Source organism: Dermochelys coriacea, chromosome 6, assembly GCF_009764565.3.
Source record: "Dermochelys coriacea isolate rDerCor1 chromosome 6, rDerCor1.pri.v4, whole genome shotgun sequence".
In the NCBI taxonomy this organism is placed as follows: domain Eukaryota; kingdom Metazoa; phylum Chordata; order Testudines; family Dermochelyidae; genus Dermochelys; species Dermochelys coriacea.
In genome coordinates, this window is record NC_050073.1 from 107,350,768 (window position 1) to 107,365,602 (window position 14,835).

At 52.6% G+C, this 14,835-nt stretch overlaps 1 protein-coding gene and 1 pseudogene across 2 annotated transcripts in view; one reads left to right on the forward strand and one right to left on the reverse strand.

Moving 5' to 3' along the window:
- The window catches only part of LOC119857571, a 255,525-nt gene that overhangs the window by 194,175 nt on the left and 46,515 nt on the right, over positions 1-14,835 (reverse strand). The window lies entirely within an intron of this gene.
- Positions 1-14,835, forward strand: part of LOC119857337 — a 92,716-nt pseudogene that overhangs the window by 40,989 nt on the left and 36,892 nt on the right.

Sequence of the window (14,835 nt, forward strand, 5' to 3'; positions counted from 1 at the left end):
TTTTAAAATCTAGTGTTATGACTTAAGACTACAAACCAAGTTCCTTGAACAATGCTAATGTCTTTACCAACAGATTCAAAGAGATGCAGCAACAATTATGCAGCCCTATTTCACATCTAATGGACTGGTGACTAAAGCTCTTGAACATACTTTCAAGTTGGAGCATATCATGGACCTCACTCGCTTGCGCTGTCTTGGTTCATTGTTCTCTATGTTGCATCAGGCTTGCCGCAATGTAGCCCAGTACAATACAAACCATCCCAACTTCCCTATGCAGATAGAGCAACTGGAGCGTTATATCCAGGTAAAGAAAATACTGCAGCAAAGTGACCTGAAAGCCTAAAGATGAACACAGTTACCAGACTCATTGAAAGTCTCCTTGTATTTTCTTCCGCTGTCCTTCCAACACAAGTAATACTTTTTTGCATTTGTGTGGACTAATCTTTCTCTTGTCTTCCATTAGAGATACCTGGTCTACGCAATACTGTGGTCACTCTCTGGAGACAGCCGACTGAAAATGAGAGCAGAGCTGGGAGAATACATTAGGAGAATCACCACTGTACCATTGCCCACAGCACCCAACATACCCATAATTGATTATGAGGTAATAGCCTCTTGTACTTTGTATAGTTAAAAACCTAATTCCTAAAGAAACAAAACCAGAATGACCCACCAAAGCTTATCCTCCAATACATCTGTTAGTCTATAAGGTGCCACAGGACTCTTTGCCGCTATTTCCAAATTAACCTCTCTCAATGGGAGTAAATTAGTATCTCACAAGTTAGCTCAAGGCAAGCCACTCTACATTTGATTGATTATTTTATTTTTATTTGTTTTGCTCAGTTGGTACATAATGTACTGTGTAGTCCAAGCTGCTTCTAAACTAGTCCTACAGCATTACATTTGCAGGTATTAAAAGCCTAACTGAGTTCACAGATTAAAGCATGAAGTTGTGTAAAATAAGCTGGGGTTGTGATGAGAACCCCATTGGAACACATTTCTCTACTAAATTTGTAATTAACTATTTCTGTTCACCTAGGTGTCGATTACAGGTGAATGGGTCCCATGGCAGTCCAAGGTTCCTCAGATTGAAGTTGAGACACACAAGGTTGCTGCTCCTGATGTTGTAATACCAACCCTAGATACCGTCCGCCATGAAGCTTTGCTGTATACTTGGCTAGCAGAACACAAACCCCTAGTGCTCTGTGGCCCACCGGGTTCTGGAAAGACTATGATCCTTTTCAGTTTTCTCAGAGCCCTCCCTGATATGGAGGTAACTATTCTGTTTATGTGTGGGTTATTCAATAATAGCAAATTTATAACAAGTAAAAGCTGCCTAAAAGGTTTACTCTAATGATTACTGCAACACCTCTCTACTTGCATGGCAAAAACTTCATTGTATCAGAGCTCTTTGCCCAACTAAATGAGTGTATCTTTATAACACTCTGTGAGGTAGAAACATGAACTGTAAAAGGGAGTGGAAACTGAAGCAGAAATCAGTGACTTGCCCATAGTCACCAGGACGATTTAGAATCTTCTTAACTCCAGGAGTCCCTTAACTTCAAGGCCATCTGTTCTTCCTTTCTAACTAGCACCAGTAGTACTGGCTTTTTTTTCACTTGTTCAGTATTAAATCAAAAGTAGTTTGAGTTCAGGTAGATGTTCCGTCTAAGTATATGAGTGTTTAAACCTGTTAACAGTGATGAGAGACTGTATGTATTATAACAAGTGGGTAGAACTGGTACATAACAGACTTTGATAGTCTATACGGAATTTTACATATCTGTAGTGACCCAAATACTTGTGTAAACAGCATCCAGTGATCAGTATCTAGTCAACAAACAGCATATATTTTCAATCTGAAGGTCAAGTTGTAACATATATTTGTTACTGAGGAATCTATTGAAACTTTGGTTCTAAGACTTTAAGCTATTAAAACGTATCAAATGTCTTCATGAATTTACCTCTTTCACCCTTGCTATTTTTTTTAAGGTGGTTGGACTTAACTTTTCTAGTGCTACTACCCCAGAGCTACTTTTGAAAACTTTTGATCATTACTGTGAGTACAGGCGTACACCTAATGGAGTGGTGCTGGCTCCTATGCAGCTAGGAAAGTGGCTGGTGCTGTTCTGTGACGAAATCAACTTGCCAGATATGGATAAGTATGGCACGCAGAGAGTCATATCCTTCATTAAACAGGTTTGTTTTGTTGTGAAACTAAGGATTCTACTATTATGCTATTATGGAAACTTTCTTATATTAAAACAATTCCCTCATTCAGATGGTGGAACATGGAGGCTTCTACCGTACATCGGATCAGACCTGGGTGAAATTAGAGAGGATTCAGTTTGTTGGAGCTTGTAACCCCCCTACCGATCCTGGAAGGAAACCACTTTCACATAGTTAAATACTATTCTGAAGCTACTAAAACTATAGTACTGATCTGCAAAATGGAATATCTGATGCCTTTACATTCTAATACTGGAATCCAATTTGTAGCGTCAAATATTATTTGAAAAATACCTTGCATCCAAATGAGCTGCTCATTAACAGTCCATCAGGCTCCTGTTGATTTTCAATAAGTCTTGGAGCACTGGAAGTTCTGAAGACTGGAAGAAAGCTGCTAAAATGCTAGTTTTTAAAAAGGGTAAATGGGATGACCTAGATCCCAGCCAAAAAAATGGAGTGGCTGATACAGGACTTGACTGTTAAACAGCTAATAGAGGGCAATGTAACTAGTACAAATCAACATGGATTAATGTAGAATAGATCCTGTCAAACTAACTTTGTTGGTTTTGATGAGATTGCAAATTTAGCTAATAAAGGTAATAGTGTTGACATAATATACTCACTTAGGTAAGGCATTTGACTTGGTATTGCACGACAATTTGATTTAAAAAAACACACACAAAACTAGAATGATATAAAAGTTACATGGTACACATTAAATGGATTAAAAACTGGCTACTGATAAGTCTCAAAATGTAAGTGTTAACTGGGAGCCATTATTGAGTGGGCTTGTTTCCAGTAGGGTTGTGCAGGGACTGGTTCTTGACCATATGATATTTAACATCTTTATCAATTACCTAGAAGAGAACAAAATCATCACTGATTGTTTGCAGAGGACCCAAAAATGGGAGGATGGTAAATAATAATGAGGACAGGTCACTGATTCACAGCAATTTGTGTCACTTGGTAAACTTGGTGCAAGCAGTTAATATGCATTTTAATAAAGCTAAATGTAAATACATACATCTAAGGAACAAAGAATGTTGGCCATACTTGCAGGCTGGGGGACTCTATCCTGAGAGAGGTTTGGGGATCATGGTGAATAATCAGTTGAACTTGAGCTCCCCCCTGAACATGTAACACTGTGTGGCCAAAAGAGCTAATGCAATCCTGGGATGCTTAAATGGGGATCACAAATAGAAATAAAGAGGCTTATTTGATCTCTGTATTTGGCACTGATGTGACCACTGCTGTGTGGCCACTGTGGCACTGATGTGACCACTGTGAATCTGTGTCCAGTTCTGGTGCCCACAATTCAAGAAAGATGTGGACAAATTGAAGAGAGTTCAGAGAAGAGCCATAAGAATGATAAAGGATTAGAAAACCTGCTTTTATAATGATGGACTCAGAATGCTCAAGCTATTTAGTTTAACAAAGAATAGGTTAAGGAGGGACTTGATTGGTCTGTGACAAAGCTCCTCCTCTGCCTTGGTGGGTCCTGCACTTATTGGCAGATTTGCTCGCCTCAGAGATTCACGGCAGGCCTCAGTTTGGCCACTTTTGTTAGTGGCTCAAACCTACTGTTCACTCAGCTAACCTCATCATGACCAGCATGGGGAAAGGGAGGAGAACAATCCCCTCGGTCTCTGCTGACCCAACTAGTGGGTCAAGGGCTAGGCCAGGGACCTTCCCCTCTGGTGGGACCCACAGTCCAGGTCACCTCCTCTTGTATCAAATAGGGAGTTGAGGAGGATGGGAGGAACCTGGGCCTGCCCTCTACTCTGGGTTCCAGCCCAGGGCCCTGTAGATTGCAGCTGTCTACAGTGTCTCCTGTAACAACTGCGTGACCGCTACAACTCTCTGGGCTACTTCCCCATGGCCTCCTCCCAACTCCTTCTTTATCCTCACCACATGGCCTTCCTCCTGATGTCTGATAATGCTTGTACTCCTCATTCCTCCAGCAGTACACCTTCTCACTCTCAGCTTCTTGCATGCTTCTTGCTCCCAGCTCCTCACTCGCACCTCACTAACTGAAGTGAGGTCCTTTTTAAAACCAGGTACCCTGATTAGCCTGCCTATCCAAATTGATTCTGGTAGCTTCTTAATTGGTTCCAGAAACTTCCTGATTGTTCTGGAACAGCCCATTGTCTTACTCAGGGAAAAGGGAACTGCTTAATCTGGGGCTAATATATCTACCTTCGATCATTCTCCTGTAGCCCTCTGTACTGGAAGGAGAAGGAGGTAGAGGGCTGCTGCTCCTGCTGCTGCTGCTGATACTTGTGCTGTTAGACCCTGGGCTCTCCCTGCTGCTCCAGCTGCTCCCCTGGCTGGGCCAGACACTATCCCCCTTCTCTGCTACCTGGTTGGTGGCCAGCTGCTGGACCCCCCCACCCTCGGGTGCTGCTACTGCTCCAACTGCAGCCCCTTGGGGGGACTGCTGGCCCACTCCCCAGAGGAGGCGAATGAAGGACCCCAGCCCCAGCCGTTACTGCTGTGGACACCACCAACACTAGAGAGGGGTATTTTCTGCCTGCCTGAACCACCACCTGGAGTTCGTGGAGCTGCTGTTGCAGAGCTTGCTGCCTGGAGCTGCTGAAGCCCCGAGGAGAAGAAGAAGAGGACCATCTACCAATGGGGGAGCACCTAGAGACTCTTTAGACCACCGTGGAGGGGGCCTTAAGACTGAGTAACTTTCGAACTGTGCTCTTGTGGTGGGGGTCTTGACTGTGTTTGTAGGGACACAGGGGGTGTGGCGTGGAGCTGCCCCCTGATCCATCTGTGTCCCCCCCAGTCCCCACAACTACCACCACCACCACTGCCCCCTCCACCATCCCCACTGGCTGTATACCATCTGCCTCAGCTCCTGCCTCTGGACTCAGCTGCTTGCTTGGCTTGCCATGCCCTGATTCCACCATTTGGGCCAGAAGCAGCAGCCAGCCTAAACAGACTTTGTGCAAGTGCACGTGGGTGCACGTGCTCCCCCCCGCTGGACTGCCCACCTCACAGCTTTGCCCCTTGCTACCTGCCCCATTTGCTCCTTGCATCCTTTTGCCCTGCCTTTAGCCCCAGCCCCCCTTACTAGCTTCAGTTTGTTTGCCTGCCCTGCCCGTTTCCCTCTGCAGCCTTTATTTGTTTGCCCTTCCCCAGCCTCTGAAGCTAGCCCCTTGGCTTACCTGTCCTACCTCCATCCCGCTTAGCCCCTTGCTCTGTGTGCCCATGCCCCCTCCCATGCACTTGTGCCACTCCCCATTTTAGTTTAAACCCTCTTCACTGCACCCCCAATGCTGTTGTATCCCCCCCTCCTCTAGTGCAGCTAAAGGAGCCGGAATCCCACCTAGTGTTGGTTAGTGACCCCTAACCCCTGATTGCCCCCCCCCGTCCAGCCCACCCCCTTTGGTGCCCTCCTCCCCTGCCTGCAGCCTAGTGGAGAGGAGTGGTCAACCTGCTTCCTGTTTCCCCTCCTCCTCCTGGTGTCTCCCCTTCCCTCCTTGCTCATGATGGCGGGGGACGAGACAGGTGGGGCCCATCCAGAAAACCCCACCGCCCCTCCCCCACCTGCCACCCGGTTGTCCCCCCAAGCCTCTACCTCCGCTGCCACAGCCGAACCACCTGCTACTGCCCCCACTGGGGCACCAGCAGCAATGGACACCAGAGCGACCTCTATAGCTGCCATGTCCCTCACCCCCCTCCGACTCTGGGGAAGCCCCCCCAGCCAGTGCGAAGAGCCAGGGTAAAAAGAAGGTAAGAACTCCACAAAAAAGACCAAGCCCTCCATGGCAGGGCTGCCCCCACTGCTGCAGCCCCACCACTGGCCGCAGCATCCCTCCCCGCTGTTCCCTCCACCAGCTCTGCAGGTGTCTCTCCCCCGGCCCCCAGGGCGTACGCCTAGGTGGAGGCAGCCTCCCTTGCCTGCCGCTACGTCATCTTTCCCGCCCACTGCCTCTGCTACCATCTATAGCGGACAGGGCCCCCTTCCTGACCTTGACCAGGAAGCACAGCGTCCGTTGCCTCCTGGTGCCCACCTCGCCCTATGTGGAGACCTACGTGCAGGCTTTGGCAAGGGTGGTGGGGCCCATGGCCATTTTGGCGGCCTCCAAAATGTACAGAAAGATCGTCTTCTTCCTAGGATCGGAGGCCGCCGCCCAGGAGGAGGTGGAGAAGGGCCTGGCGGTGGGGAGTCGTGTTCGTCCCCCTAGAGCTGCTAGAGGTCCTGGGCGTCCATCAGGTCCTAACCTCTGTCCCCCCCTTTCTTCACACCTTGTTACCCGCCCTCTCTACCCTGGGGAAACCCATCTCCGTTATCAGCCCTCTCCCACTGGGCTGCAAAGACCCCGCCCTCCGTCACATCCTCTTGTTCCGCCAGCAGGTGCAGCTTCAACTGCCACCGGCAGCACAGGATGGAGAGGCGGTCGAGGGGTCATTCCTGGTCCCCTACCAGGGGGCCCATTACCGGGTGCCCTATTCAACGGGGGAGGCCTGGTGCTACCTCTGCCGGGCAATGGGGCACGTCTGGAGGGACTGTGCCTTGCCCCGGCAAGGAGAGGCATCCGGGACCCCCAAGCCCTAGCAGGGCGCCGGCTCCATCATGTGCCCCTGGCTGCCCGGTGCCCAAAGGCACCCCTCCTCCTTCCCAGTCCACCACTACTCCCGCTCGGACCCAAGGGGCACCTCCCCCACAATGCCCAGAAGAGCAGGAGAGCCCTACCCCCGCTGCATGCAATCTGGAGGGGCCTGTGGAGGACGGTGCGGCAGGGACACCACCGGGCATGGGAGAGGGCCCACCCCAGGGGGAATCTTCCCTCCCTCATGCTGCCCCACCGGTAGCCCCCCCCGAGTTCCTGAACCATCGCCTCTGCCCCCTGACACAACCCCTGCTAGACAGCCCCCAGATGTTGCCATGGTGGGCTGGGCCCTAGTACAGGGGAAGCGGGGCAAGCGAAAGGCTTGAGCTCCGTTCCTCCCATCCGATGCGGAGGCCCCCCAGAAAACCAGAAAGGGGGGCACCGATGCCGAGCCTTCTGCTTTGCCCACAGGTGTGTTCCATCCACCGGTGCCGACTGGGGAAGACGTGGCAGCACCGGAAGGTAGTATCTCCCCTCTACGGGGAGTCCCTCCCCTCTGAGGCCCCCAAGGGAGCCCCTCGTGCCCTGGTACCATCTGAAGCCCCTGTGAACCCCGAGGCAACTGTTGCGTCGGGTGCCGGCGGGGAGAACCCCGGGGTGATGGAAAGTGATCTCCCTCCGTATATGAGGAGATCGAGGCCCTGGGTCTGTCCCCAGTCACCCAGGGAGAGGACGACCCTTTGCCAGTGGGCCTTGATCTTGGCGACCTCACTCCAGCCCCCCTTTCCCCATGCTCCCTCCCCCTAACCATTGCTTCTGCTCCCACCTCCAAGGAGCTCCTGGACTCCTCCATCAATCCGGCCACAGAAGGCACCCCGCTGACGGCCGCTGAGCCTGTTGAGGCGATGGCCAGTGCCATGCAGCCAGGACCCGAGCCACCAGGGGTACCACTCGTTAGTGTGGAGCAATCGACCTCCTTCCTGGGCGAGGGCCCTACAGATGATAGTCCATCTCCTGTTGCCCTGGCTGCCAAACCCACCATAGAGCCTGCACCTGACATCGCTGAGAGCCCCCTCCCCACCCTCTCAACCCTTGAACCTGATCAGGAGGTGCCACCATCCAGCTGCTTGGCTCCTGAAGCCCAGAATCTTGCCTCTGCCCCTGATCCCGGCCCTGACTTTGATGCTGACCCTGTCCCTATCCCCTCCACCTCCCGTGATGTTATTGCCACCCCTGGGGCTGTCTCCTTCCCTTTTCCAGCAGATAACCCTCAGGGAGCGGCCTTTGTGTTTCCCTGCCCCGACCCACTAGGGGCTGCTACCTTCCCTCCGCCGCCCCCCTATTGCCCCAGGGTTTGAGGTGGGCCGCGTGGCGCCAGCGCCTCGAGCGCCCCCTCGGGGGTCCGCACCCTGCCTGCCCTTCTTAGTGGGCCATGGGGCTGTATCAAGGGCCCCGTCAGGGGATGACCAGGAGACAGTAACCTCACCCCCACATGCACTGCGAGAGGAGTTGCGGGAGGTTTTAGAAGACGTCCGTGGCTCCCACAACAAGGTACAGCTTGCTCTCCAGTGATGGGGTGACTTTCATCAGATCTTCCAGGCCGCAAGGGCCCTTATGGGGGAGAGTAAAAGGACTGGAAGCAGGCCACCGCAGCCTACCAGCGGGTCTGCGGCTTCCATGACTCATTGCTCACCTACAGGGTAGGTCACGGTTTGCTGCATGGCCCAATGGGGGCCACGAGAGTCCCTGCCAGCGAGGATCCCCCCAGCCCTCCTCATGGCACCACTCACCATCGCAACATTGAACACCTGGGGCTGTAGGATGGGTCTCCGCAGGTCCCAAGTGCTCTCCTTCCTTTGGGAGGGGGGGTACTCTGTGGTCTTCCTGCAGAAGACCCATATGGATCCGGCCGCTGAAGACAGCTGGTGGCTGGATTGGGGGGACACAGTCTACTTTAGCCATCTCACAGTTCGTACAGCTGGAGTGGCGACCCTGTTCTCCCCTGACCTACGGCCTGAGGTGCTGGGGGTCACCGAGGCTATGCCGGGCCGCCTGCTGCACCTCCGAGTCCGTGTGGAGGGGCTTAACATAGATGTCGTTAACATCTATGCCCCAACATCAGGCCCAGAGCGGCTGCAATTCTATAAGTAAGCATCCGCCTTCCTCGGCACCTTGGATCCTCACGAGTGCCTGTCCTGGGCGGGGACTTCAACACCACCCTTGAGGAGTGGGACCTCTTGGGGACCAAGCAGTGCCCAGCCGCTGCGGACATCCTCTGGGAGATAGTCGAACACCACACCCTGGTGGACGTCTGGCACTACCACCACCTGGATGACATTTCCACGTTCACCTTTGTCCAGGTGGAGGCCCATCAGTCGCGCCACTCCTGGTTGGACCGCATTTATTTATCACGCTTCCACCTTTCATGAGCCCACTCCTCCAGCATCCGGCTGGCCCCATTTTCTGACTATCATTTAGCCACTGTGACGGCCTCCCTCTGCGTGGAGAGGCCGGGGCTGGCCTATTGGCATTTCAACAACAGCTTGTTGGAGGATGTGGGCTTCGTGACATCCTTCCGGGAGTTCTGGCTGGCCTGGTGAGGGCAGCGGCATGCCTTTCCCTCAGCGCGGCAGTGGTGGGACCTGGGGAAGGTGCGCGCCCGGCTCTTCTGCCCTAATTATAACCAGGGCGCCAACTGACGGGGGGATGCAGCGATAGAGCAGTTGGAACAGGAGGTCTTAGAGCTGGAGAGGCATCTGGCTGCCAGCCCTGAGGATCCGCCCCTCTGTAGAGTGTGCCGGGAGAAGCAGGAGGAGCTTCGGGCCCTCAAGGACCATCGGGCCTGGGGTGCCTTTGTTTGATCCCGCATCCGTCTCCTTCGGGAAATGGATCACGGCTCCTGCTTCTTCTACGCCCTGGAGAAAAGGAGGGGGGCCAAGAAACACATCACCTGCCTTCTGGCAGAAGACAGCACCCCCCTCACGGATCCAGTGGAGATGTGCAGGAGGGCGAGAGCCTTCTACACAAGCCTTTTCTCCCCGATCCAACCGATCCTAACACTTGCAGAGTGCTCTGGGAGGAGCTCCCTACGGTCAGCACAGGCAACCGAGACTGACTAGTGCTGCCTCTCACTCTGGCAGAGTTCTGGGAAGCCCTCCGTCGCATGCCCACCAATAAATCTCCTGGCATGGACGGGCTGACCCTGGAGTTTTACCGCGTGTTCTGGGACGTCCTTGGCCCAGACCTAGTCACCGTCTGGGCTGAGTCTTTGCAGAGCGGGGTCCTCCCTCTTTCGTGCAGGCGCGCCGTGCTCACCTTATTGCCGAAGAAGGGGGACCTCCGCGATTTATGAAATTGGCGTCCCATCTCGCTCCTCAGCATGGACTACAAAGTCATAGCAAAAGCCATCTCACTGCAGCTAGGGTCCGTGCTGGCGGACGTGGTCCACCCAGACCAGACCTACACCGTCCCAGGCTGCAGCATCTTTGACAACCTATATCTGGTCTGGGACCTTTTGGAAGTTGTGTGTGGGGATGGGCTGTCCTTCTGCCTTGGATCAGGAGAAGGCATTTGACAGGGTGGACCACGGGTATCTCCTGAGCACTCTGCAAGAATTTGGCTTCGGACCTCAGTTTGTGGGTTTTCTCCGGGTGCTGTACACCTCTGCAGAGTGTCTGGTCAGGCTCAACTGCACCCTGACTGAACCGGTCAGCTTCAGGTGAGGAGTATGGCCGGGGTGCCCCCTCTCGGGCCAGCTGTACGGTCTGGCGATCGAGCCCTTCCTCTGTCTCCTCCACAGGAGGTTGACGGGGTTGGTGCTGCGGGAGCCGGAGCTGCGGCTGGTCCTGTCGGCATATGCCGACGATGTGCTTCTCATGGCCCAGGACCCAGGCGACTTGGCGCGGATGGAGGCCTGCCAGGCCATCTATTCAGCAGCCTCCTCCACCCAGGTCAACTGGGTCAAGAGCTCTGGCCTGGTGGTCGGGGACAGCTGGCAGGCGAGCTCCCTCCCACCTGCACTTCAGGCCATCCGGCGGAGTGCGAGTCCGCTGCTCTAACTCGGCATTTACCTTTCTGCCACGCATCCCTCTCCGCCAGAGAACTGGCACAATTTAGAGGGTGGGGTGACAGAGCAGCTCCAGAAATGGACAGGACTACTCCGGTTTCTCTCCATTCGAGGGAGAGCGCTGGTGCTTAATCAACTAGTCCTGTCCATGCTCTGGTACCGGCTCAACACACTGGTCCTGGCCCCGGGTTTCCTGGTCAGCCTCCGGACATCGATTCCAGAGTTCTTTTGGTCTTTTGGTTCTTTTGGTTCACTGCAGGGGTTCATAGAATCATAGAATATCAGGGTTGGAAGGGACCCCAGAAGGTCATCTAGTCCAACCCCCTGCTCAAAGCAGGACCAAGTCCCAGTTAAATCATCCTAGCCAGGGCTTTGTCAAGCCTGACCTTAAAAACCTCTAAGGAAGGAGATTCTACCACCTCCCTAGGTAACGCATTCCAGTGTTTCACCACCCTCTTAGTGAAAAAGTTTTTCCTAATATCCAATCTAAACCTCCCCCATTGCAACTTGAGACCATTACTCCTCGTTCTGTCATCTGCTACTATTGAGAACAGTCTAGAGCCATCCTCTTTGAAACCCCCTTTCAGGTAGTTGAAAGCAGCTATCAAATCCCCCCTCATTCTTCTCTTCTGCAGACTAAACAATCCCAGCTCCCTCAGCCTCTCCTCATAAGTCATGTGCTCTAGACCCCTAATCATTTTTGTTGCCCTTCGCTGTACTCTTTCCAATTTATCCACATCCTTCTTGTAGTGTGGGGCCCAAAACTGGACACAGTACTCCAGATGAGGCCTCACCAGTGTCGAATAGAGGGGAACGATCACGTCCCTCGATCTGCTCGCTATGCCCCTACTTATACATCCCAAAATGCCATTGGCCTTCTTGGCAACAAGGGCACACTGCTGACTCATATCCAGCTTCTCGTCCACTGTCACCCCTAGGTCCTTTTCCGCAGAACTGCTGCCGAGCCATTCGGTCCCTAGTCTGTAGCGGTGCATTGGATTCTTCCATCCTAAGTGCAGGACCCTGCACTTATCCTTATTGAACCTCATTAGATTTCTTTTGGCCCAATCTTCCAATTTGTCTAGGTCCTTCTGTATCCTATCCCTCCCCTCCAGCGTATCTACCACTCCTCCCAGTTTAGTATCATCCGCAAATTTGCTGAGAGTGCAATCCACACCATCCTCCAGATCATTTATGAAGATATTGAACAAAACGGGCCCCAGGACCGACCCCTGGGGCACTCCACTTGACACCGGCTGCCAACTAAACATAGAGCCATTGATCACTACCCGTTGAGCCCGACAATCTAGCCAGCTTTCTACCCACCTTATAGTGCATTCATCCAGCCCATACTTCCTTAACTTGCTGACAAGAATGCTGTGGGAGACCGTGTCAAAAGCTTTGCTAAAGTCAAGAAACAATACATCCACTGCTTTCCCTTCATCCACAGAACCAGTAATCTCATCATAAAAGGCGATTAGATTAGTCAGGCATGACCTTCCCTTGGTGAATCCATGCTGACTGTTCCTGATCACTTTCCTCTCCTCTAAGTGCTTCAGGATTGATTCTTTGAGGACCTGCTCCATGATTTTTCCAGGGACTGAGGTGAGGCTGACCGGCCTGTAGTTCCCAGGATCCTCCTTCTTCCCTTTTTTAAAGATGGGCACTACATTAGCCTTTTTCCAGTCATCCGGGACTTCCCCCGTTCGCCACGAGTTTTCAAAGATAATGGCCAAGGGCTCTGCAATCACAGCCGCCAATTCCCTCAGCACTCTCGGATGCAATTCGTCCGGCCCCATGGACTTGTGCACGTCCAGCTTTTCTAAATAGTCCCTAACCACCTCTATCTCTACAGAGGGCTGGCCATCTCTTCCCCATTTTGTGATGCCCAGCACAGCAGTCTGGGAGCTGACCTTGTTAGTGAAAACAGAGGCAAAAAAAGCATTGAGTACATTAGCTTTTTCCACATCCTCTGTCACTAGCTTGCCTCCCTCATTCAGTAAGGGGCCCACACTTTCCTTGGCTTTCTTCTTGTTGCCAACATACCTGAAGAAACCCTTCTTGTTACTCTTGACATCTCTTGCTAGCTGCAGCTCCAGGTGCGATTTGGCCCTCCTGATATCTTTCCTACATGCCCGAGCAATATTTTTATACTCTTCCCTGGTCATATGTCCAACCTTCCACTTCTTGTAAGCTTCTTTTTTATGTTTAAGATCCGCTAGGATTTCACCATTAAGCCAAGCTGGTCGCCTGCCATATTTACTATTCTTTCGACTCATCGGGATGGTTTGTCCCTGTAACCTCAACAGGGATTCCTTGAAATACAGCCAGCTCTCCTGGACTCCCTTCCCTTTCATGTTAGTCCCCCAGGGGATCCTGGCCATCTGTTCCCTGAGGGAGTCAAAGTCTGCTTTCCTGAAGTCCAGGGTCCGTATCCTGCTGCTTACCTTTCTTCCCTGCGTCAGGATCCTGAACTCAACCAACTCATGGTCACTGCCTCCCAGATTCCCATCCACTTTTGCTTCCCCCACTAATTCTACCCGGTTTGTGAGCAGCAGGTCAAGAAAAGCGCTCCCCCTAGTTGGCTCCCCTAGCACTTGCACCAGGAAATTGTCCCCTACGCTTTCCAAAAACTTCCTGGATTGTCTATGCACCGCTGTATTGCTCTCCCAGCAGATATCAGGAAAATTAAAGTCACCCATGAGAATCAGGGCATGCGATCTAGTAGCTTCCGTGAGTTGCCGGAAGAAAGCCTCATCCACCTCATCCCCCTGGTCCAGTGGTCTATAGCAGACTCCCACCATGACATCACTCTTGTTGCACACACTTCTAAACTTAATCCAGAGACACTCAGGTTTTTCCACAGTTTCGTACCGGAGCTCTGAGCAGTCATACTGCTCCCTTACATACAGTGCTACTCCCCCACCTTTTCTGCCCTGCCTGTCCTTCCTGAACAGTTTATAACCATCCATGACTGTACTCCAGTCATGTGAGTTATCCCACCAAGTCTCTGTTATTCCAATCACGTCATAATTCCTTGACATCACCAGGACCTCCAGTTCTCCCTGCTTGTTTCCAAGGCTTTGTGCATTTGTATATAAGCACTTGAGATAACCTGTTGATCGCCCCTCATTCCCAGTATGAGGCAGGAGCCCTCCCCTCACAGACATTCCTGCCTGTGCTTCCTCCCGGTATCCCGCTTTCCCACTTACCTCAGGGCTTTGGTCTCCTTCCCCCGGTAAACCTAGTTTAAAGCCCTCCTCACTAGGTTAGCCAGCCTGCTGGCAAAGATGTTCTTCCCTCTCTTCGTAAGATGGAGCCCGTCTCTGCCCAGCACTCCTCCTTCATGGAACACCATCCCATGGTCAAAGAATCCAAAGCCTTCTCTCCGACACCACCTGCGTAGCCATTCGTTGACCTCCACGATTCGACGGTCCCTACCCAGGCCTTTTCCTTCCACGGGGAGGATGGACGAGAACACCACTTGCGCCTCCAACTCCTTTATCCTTCTTCCCAGAGCCACGTAGTCCGCAGTGATCCGCTCAAGGTCATTCTTGGCAGTATCATTGGTGCCCACGTGGAGAAGCAGGAAGGGGTAGCGATCCGAGGGCTTGATGAGTCTCGGCAGTCTCTCCGTCACATCACGAATCTTAGCCCCTGGCAAGCAGCAGACTTCTCGGTTTTCCCGGTCAGGGCGGCAGATAGATGACTCAGTCCCCCGGAGGAGAGAGTCCCCGACCACCACCACCCGCCTTCTCCTCTTGGGAGTGGTGGTCGGGTTCTCCATCTACCCCTGGAGGCGGGAGGGCAGGGCCTGAAGTGTCTGCACACTCAGGTCCATGTCTTCCGCCTCCAGACCCTACAGAGGCTCCTTTATGGTGCAGGTAGTCCAGCGTGGAGCATAGTGGTGCACGCCTTCCTGTGCCGCTTCCAAGGGCTCCGATACGACCAGCAGCTCCTTTATCTCCATCCGAGAGG